Source organism: Apium graveolens, chromosome 8 (genome assembly GCF_009905375.1).
Source record: "Apium graveolens cultivar Ventura chromosome 8, ASM990537v1, whole genome shotgun sequence".
Lineage (NCBI taxonomy): Eukaryota > Viridiplantae > Streptophyta > Magnoliopsida > Apiales > Apiaceae > Apium > Apium graveolens.
Genome location: NC_133654.1, coordinates 32,568,212 through 32,576,073, shown reverse-complemented (window position 1 = coordinate 32,576,073; position 7,862 = coordinate 32,568,212).

Below are 7,862 nucleotides of genomic sequence, written 5' to 3'. Positions count from 1 at the left end.
TCTAGAAAAGATACTTGTTCTTTTAATTTGTCTTGATTAATATGCACAAGTCTTAATTCATTGACCTCTTTCTCAAGGTCTGTGATCTGTAAACTTAACAGTTCATTATCACGACGTGCACAATCTAAGTTACCTCTTAGATGATAAACCATTTCAGCATCAAAAAGTTTTACCTCTATTCTTGACGATGAAGCTTTTCCATCAATAGCCATAAGAGCAAGATTTCCTTCATCTTCATCTTCACTGTCAGTATCATCCCAGCTTCTTCCCTTTGCCAGATAAGTCCTTTCATAGTTCTTTCTTACTTGTTTTGGCTTCCTACATTCTGTGGCAAACTGTCCCAACTCATTGCAGTTATAGCATCTAATGGTGCTCCGATCAACCATCCATGTTTTGTATCCACCACTGCTGGTGTTAGAGGATGAAGATCCACCTTTCTGGAATTTGTTGTAGTTGGACTTGTACTTAAGCTTAGGATTCCTCTTGAATTTGACATGGGATAATCTCTTGACAATTTGGGCCATTGACTCGTCTTCCAATTGCTCCAGCTCTTCCAAGGAATAAAAATCATCACTTGATTGATTTGTAGTAGGAGGATCATATTCTGCTACTAACATATTTTCCTCAGCCTTGGAACACTGTACCATTCTCTCCAATTATTGAGATTGCTGTTGTTGTTGACCTTCAGCTACAAGTGCAGTAGATGTGCTGACCATTCTATCCTTCCCGTAGACTTCCTTCTGTTGAATCTGCTCCAACTCATAGGTTTTTAACACTCCATAGAGCCTGTCCAAAGAAATCTCACTCAGATCTCTAGCTTCTCTAATGGCAGTGATTCTATGTTCAAGATGAGTTGGCAGTGTTAAAAGGAACTTTTTGTTAACCTCCCTAATTGAATAATATTTCCCATTTATGTTCAGGTTGTTGATCAACGCATTGTACCTCTCAAACACTTCAGTAATTCCTTCTCCTAGATTTGATTTAAAATATTCATACTCAGAGGTTAGGATCTCCAACTTGTTCTCCCTAACTTCCTTTGTGCCTTCATTAATCACCTCAATAGTTTCCCACATGTGTTTGGAATTTTTACAGTTCATCACATGTCTGTTTATCAAGGGATCAAGGGAATCAATTAATATTAATTGAAGGCTGGCATCCAAGGAGGCTTCTTCCTTCTCAGCAGGAGTAAAATCTTCAGGCTCTTTTGGATAGGTTCTAGCTTTGGTAATCACAACATCATCTACTATCACCTCTGGTTCAATAACTATCGGAGTTTTTAGACCCTTCTTTAACAAGTTCAGATATTTGGGATTTGCAACTTGTAAAAATAATAGCATCTTCTTCTTCCACATGATATAATTTTCTTTATCAAATAGTGGAATTTTAACGGTTCCAACTTTTTGTGAAGTCATTATGAATTTTTGAATAAATAAAAATTCAAGGAGTTGAAAAATCACAAAAGTCTAGGATCTTGATTTGTTCGTTAATCAGAAGGCTCTGATACCAATTGTTAGGTCCCAATGTGTTTGTAGAAGGGGGGTTGAATACAAACAGTACCGAATAATCGAATTAAATGCGGAATAAAAAATGTGAAACAAAATTCACGTTAAATAAAAATATTATTAAACTTGAAAGGTATTACAACAACTGTATCGATTACAAGGAATTAATCTCAAATTAATTATCACAAATCTAGAATAAATTCGACATGAACTTTTTCTATTTTTGTAATAAAAAGATTCAAATGCTAAACGCAATTTGAGATTAAGTTCTAGGGATTTTGATCTGCTAGATTGTTACACAAGAACAAGATAAAGATTTCTAGTTGATTGGATTTAACTTTACAATCTAGAAATTGATCTTGAAGTTGCAGATGAGATGAAATATTTGTGTCTGCTTCTTTTTCTTTGTTCTCGAGTTCTGTGTTCTTGATTGGATGATTATTATTCTTTTTGCTGCTTCTTTGTCTTTTTAATTCATTCAACAGAATTGAATTGAACTGGAATGACAATCCTATAGCTGGCAAGACTTTCGGTAGGACAATGGATTGAACTAGCAAGACAATCTGATTGAACTACAATGACTTTCGGTATGACAATCAGTTGAACTAGCAAGACTATCTCCTTCCCAGTAGAACTTTTGGTAGGACAATTGAAATGACTTGGCATGACAATCGGTATGACAATCCTGATTGTCATGCTAGTTCATTTTCAATTGTCTTGCTGATTTAAGACTGTTTTTAATCCAATTTAAATTCTGAAAATCCTTAATATTAATTCTGAATTAATTAATCAATTAATTTAATTAAACAAATAAATTAATCTTTGCAGATATAATTTATTTTCTTAATTAAATTATATGACTTAATTAATTAATAGAGAATTAATACTAACCCTGAGCAGCAACCAATCTTCTGAATATCTTCTGAAAATCACTGAGAATTATGAATCAATTCCACCACTTCAACGTTGACACTCGATGTACTGTCTGGTTCATGAGTGACTAACTTCCGTGACGTTTCTTCATGTCTTGACTTTGATACTTTGATTTTCTTCAGATTAAATCCTTGTAATTAATGATACTCTGACGAGATCTCTGTCACTTGATTAAATCCACACTCTTGATTTATATCACTGAGGCATGATCAATTTCTTGAACTTCTTCCAGTGAATTAATTCCTCAAGTCTATAGATGAACCTTGTTTCTGAATCTTTTGACAGATATTACTCTGTGAGATCTCTTTTGATGGTAGATCCACTATTTACTTATTACATTCTTATTTGAGTTGAGTTGAATCCTCGAATATACAAATAGGCTATGACATATGACTTACAAATGATAACTTATACACCACCACAACCCGATTAGTGGTACTCAATCTCAACATCCATTCCAATACAACTCTCACGGTTGTAAGTAATCGGCTCATTACTCGTAGAATCATTCATGCATTACTATGGTCCACCGTTGACCTACTATAGTCATTTGTTTTCCATGAAGTCTTAATAGCTAACCATACGGAGTCCATTCATATCATATCGAATCCTTCTAAGGAGGTAACATAATCACCATTCATGATTCGTGAAGAACATTCCTGATCCTGACGTACATACATGACATGAAGCAGATAAAATTGCAGAAGAGTTTCAATCAAAGCAACAATAGTAGGCTAATACCATTATTAACCGTATTTCCTTACTGGGAGCCATGAAGCTCAAAGGTTCATTTAGTCCTTTCGTAACATGCTCCTGGCTTATCTCAAGATAGGACCTTCTAAGATAGAAAGCCCGCTCACGGTGATTACGTGAATTAAATCTTTACCAAACTACTATTACGATTGAGTACCGCACAGTCATCAGAAGGAATGTCAATCTTTCACACCATAATACAACCTTCACGGAATTAACCATTATCACTGTATTCCTCTGGCACGAGCGTCGATAATTGTCCTCTTACACTTAAAGTGTTGGCCACCTCTTTGGCCTTTCCTGATAATAAAATTTCCTTACAATCAATGTCATTTTAACCACCTCCAACTAAATTTTCTACCTCATTTCAATCACTGCTTATGTGAAAATGCTTCTCTTAAGTCCTGGTGAGAAAAAAAATCACCATTTTTCCCATAAGTCATTGCCTTAGTCTTTAGATGTGAACATTGCCACGACTGACCCTCGATCATACTTAGGACGTCTCTTATCTTGGGTCCTTCTTGTTTTCACCAATCTCGACCCTCATTGGATCAATCTATACTTTCTTATGGTTCAACACGTGCCCCACCTGGCATTATTATAATTACGTCATATTTCCTTCATCAAAATTTTTATTCTTGAGAACTTTGAATATTACCTTTCTCCTTGTAAAACCTCTAAGGTTATCCTTAAATCCTTCATCATGTACACCCTAGGCACAGGGCATATCAAGATACCATTTACTAATACCAGAATCATTGTCTATATACTTCTAAAAAATTTCTCCACTGATCCTTCAAGGTTGTTCTTACCTTAATCCTTTCCAATTCATACTGTCAAAACTCATGCTGTCCCTATTAAGGGTGAAATGCCAACCTTTATGCATTCCCCTAGGATTCATTTCAAGTTATCGGGGTTTCATCCTTAATTCCACCTTTAAAATATACTTACACTTTTTCATGGATAAATCAAGTCAAATATACTTGATAGATTACCTTATTCAATCATTCTCACTTCGATAGTCTATACTTGATTTCACAATAGCATCCTTATTCAAACTGAGGTCAATCCATATGGCCTCCAAAAGATAACAACGGTTTTTTTTCTGCTTTGCTTGCCTAATTTGTTAATGACAACATGGATGTTCTAGAAGATATTGGTTGTGTTCAATGTGAACTTCTTCTTAATAATTCCTTATTTACTTTTGTTGTTTGTCTCAACAGTCATCTCAATGTTGGGATATCTTTCATACCTGGCATCTCCCTTTCTGGGTATCAAGCCACCGCTCTTACACTTCACATTCTTGAAGGTCACTTCTTTCATCCAATTTTCCTAATTTCTTACTTCCTTGTCTCCTCAGTCTATCCGCGTCTCATTATTTATCCTTCGAACTATCTCAAGGTTTCCTCGAATCCTCCCAACTTACAGGGGATAAAATATATGTATCTCTTATGCCTTCAACCATCAATTTTAACTCATGGTGAATCACCCTCATCCTAACGATTATATACTTTTCTATTTCTATTGCTACAAGTCTTTAGGGTTTCCTCATACCCAACTCCCTTATCATTCCTCAAACTCTATTGCCTTTATATTCCTTTCCACTTCAGTTTCTTTTTATTTTCCTTTCTCTTATCATTATTTCATGAACCAACACAACATAAGCATTAATTTCAAACATCCCGTCATTCTGGATTCGTGTCCTCAGAACGAATCTTGACAACTTTTACAACTTATATTCATAATTCATCATACTCGTCTGCCTTTGTTCTGGATCTAAAGCTTTTACACTATCTCGATAACCTTGGGAAGTACTTTCCTGAAAACAATTGACTGAACTTAAATCAGTTTATTATAATCTCTTGCTCCGTGCCTTCCTTGGCCTTTCACCAGCGGGTGGCCTCTCTCTTAGGAGGGTAAGTGACAAAACCGGTCTTTTATGATTCGTCAATCATTTAGAATCTCAGCTTGCCTAGACTGGGTCAGCTTGTTCCTTGGAACTCTAAGAGCTTAGCGACTTAAAGGTCCTGAAAGAATTTCTCACCGCATTGTTTCCTCAGGGTGGTGGTTGGGGATAATAGTCTAAGTTCTGTCTAGAAAGGTCCATAAATTGTCGTATAGGAGTACCGTCTTGGGTCTCCTTTCCTTACTCGACTTCTGTTTCCTTAGTCTGAACATTCCTTCCCCCTCCCCATAATCGGGGTCATCCTTCATGTTTTAAATCCTCATTTTCCACTTCATTATGTTATGGGTTCCTTCTATCTTGATGGCATCCTCCCTGACTATCACATTCAGGGTTTGCCCTAAATCTTATTCCTCGAACTATGACTTTCATCTAAGATCCAGTCCTTAAGCTCTTAAACATTTGGAACCCAAATTCTGTAGGGATACCTCATTATTCCCTCATCATCTTTCTAGGTATTAATCTCTTCTTCGGTCATTGGTTCTCTGCCTCCATTTATCACTTTTTCTTGGCACAATATGATCTTTTTCGATAATTCGGGTTGTATCGCAATCTCAACAGCATTTCGGTACTGGCTCCGGTTACCTTCACTTCTATTTCTATTTTCTCAAAATCTCTTATCAACTCTCCCAAAGACATTTTCATCTTGAGTCTCTCCTTTATACTAAGGGCATTAGCCACCATTTTGGCTTTCCCTGGATGATAAGAAATCTCATAATCGTAATCCTTGATTAGCTCTAACCACCTCCTCTGGCACACGTTGAGCTCTTTCTGCGTGAAAATGCACTAGAGCACTTATGGCTTATGTAAATCTCGCACTTCTCTCCATACAATTAGTACTTCCAATCTTTAGGGAAAAACTATTGCCACGAGCCCAAGCTCATGGACGGGGATATCGAATTTTATATTCCCTTAATTGTCTTGATGCATACGCGATTACCTTGTTGTGCTGTATAAGAAGCACCCTAATTCCTTATGCGAAGCGTCACTACACATCACAAAATCTCCTTTTCCATCCGGCAACGCCATCATAGGGGTCGTCACCAATCTTTGCTTCAGTTCTTGAAAGCTGTTCTCGTATTTCTCTGTCCATTCGAACTTCTCAGTCTTACGAGTAAGCGCGTTAAAGGGGCTACTATCTTTACGAACTTGAACGAACCTCCGGTAGTAACCGGCCAATCCTACCTCTGGTAGTCGCCCTAACCATAGTCATCAATTCCTCAGTGGTCCTTTATTCATTCTTGTCAGGATCCTCCATGGGATTCTTCTCAGCAACAATCCCTTCTAGGACAACATCCTCAACCGCTACATCCTCAATATGAACATCATCCGGTCCCGCATTAGGACGCTCTATCAGATCCATAATTTGATCTCCAATAAATAATAAAACATCATCGCGTTGTTGTTCCTCAACCTCAGGGTTCAGAGTCCCGCTACCATATACGATAACGAACTATGCTTCTATCACGATATTTATAAGGGTTCTCATAAGGGTTTTAACTGTCAGTACTACGTTAGGTAGTCCGACTATGAACTTGGCAAGAGTTCTTATTATCTTAGTGAACTTATTATTTTAACGTCACATCATCTCTGAGGTTTATAACGCTTAGCTCTGATACCATTTCTGTAACACCCCCAAATCCGGGGTCGGGGATTCGGGTTGTCATGAGTTCCATTTCCCTTAATAATACTTAACCTTAACAATCAACCAATTGTTGCGTACTGTGACCCCACAATATACACACACACCACAAGTTATAGTCTCAAAGATGAATACCAAAAATAACACAAGTCATTTTACTCCAAAATTATAAACCATTTCACCTCAAATGGGTTTCTGAATAATTTACATATTCTTTGTCATTATTACAATTCATAATATACATAAGTCTGGTTCATCAATAGTTGAAAGCCTAGCCTATTGGTAGTTCCTACCTCAGCTACGGTGGCATCAACGCTTCCAAAAAACTGCGGAACGTTTCCTAACCGCTTGCGAATTGGAAGCTTGGTAATGTTCATCTTTTCTATCTGTTGTTGTGTGATGAAAGAAGAAAGCAAGGGTGAACAACAAGCCCACCGAAATAATATGTATAATAATTAACAATATATGAGCATTCTCATAGTACTCATGAAAGTCTTGGTCAAGAAGAAATGAACCAAGCTGATATCTTAACGCGACCAAGTCGTAAAATATTCAGTATATATATATATACTTTTCACAATCTTTGAAATCCTCTAAAATGTATAATATACACAGAGTTCCAGTTTATAACTGTATAAAAATATCGTTGCAAGGTGATCTCATAAATCTAACCTTGTCTCAACGTTTTTCTGAAAATCTTTGTCATTCATAAGATAATCATTAACTGGATATAAGTTGAAAAGATGAAGTTACAAGATACTCCAATATACTTATATCTTTTCCGAATACTACTTGAACCACCACCGTTCAAGGTATAAACAGTTTCGAAAGTTCATCACATAGATGAGACTACAAGATAAGACTTGAATAGATTCAATCCTTGAAATGTTGTTTAAAAGAAATGAAGTTACGAGATACTTCATTTGAGGGAAACATCATTATAACCGTTTGACCCTGTCAATGCCTCAGCAATCACCCATCCGTAGCCTTTCGATCAAATGCTCCGGGTAGTGTTGCAGAAATATCCAAACTGGATGATGAACTCATTATGGGAGTTTGCCGCACCAGG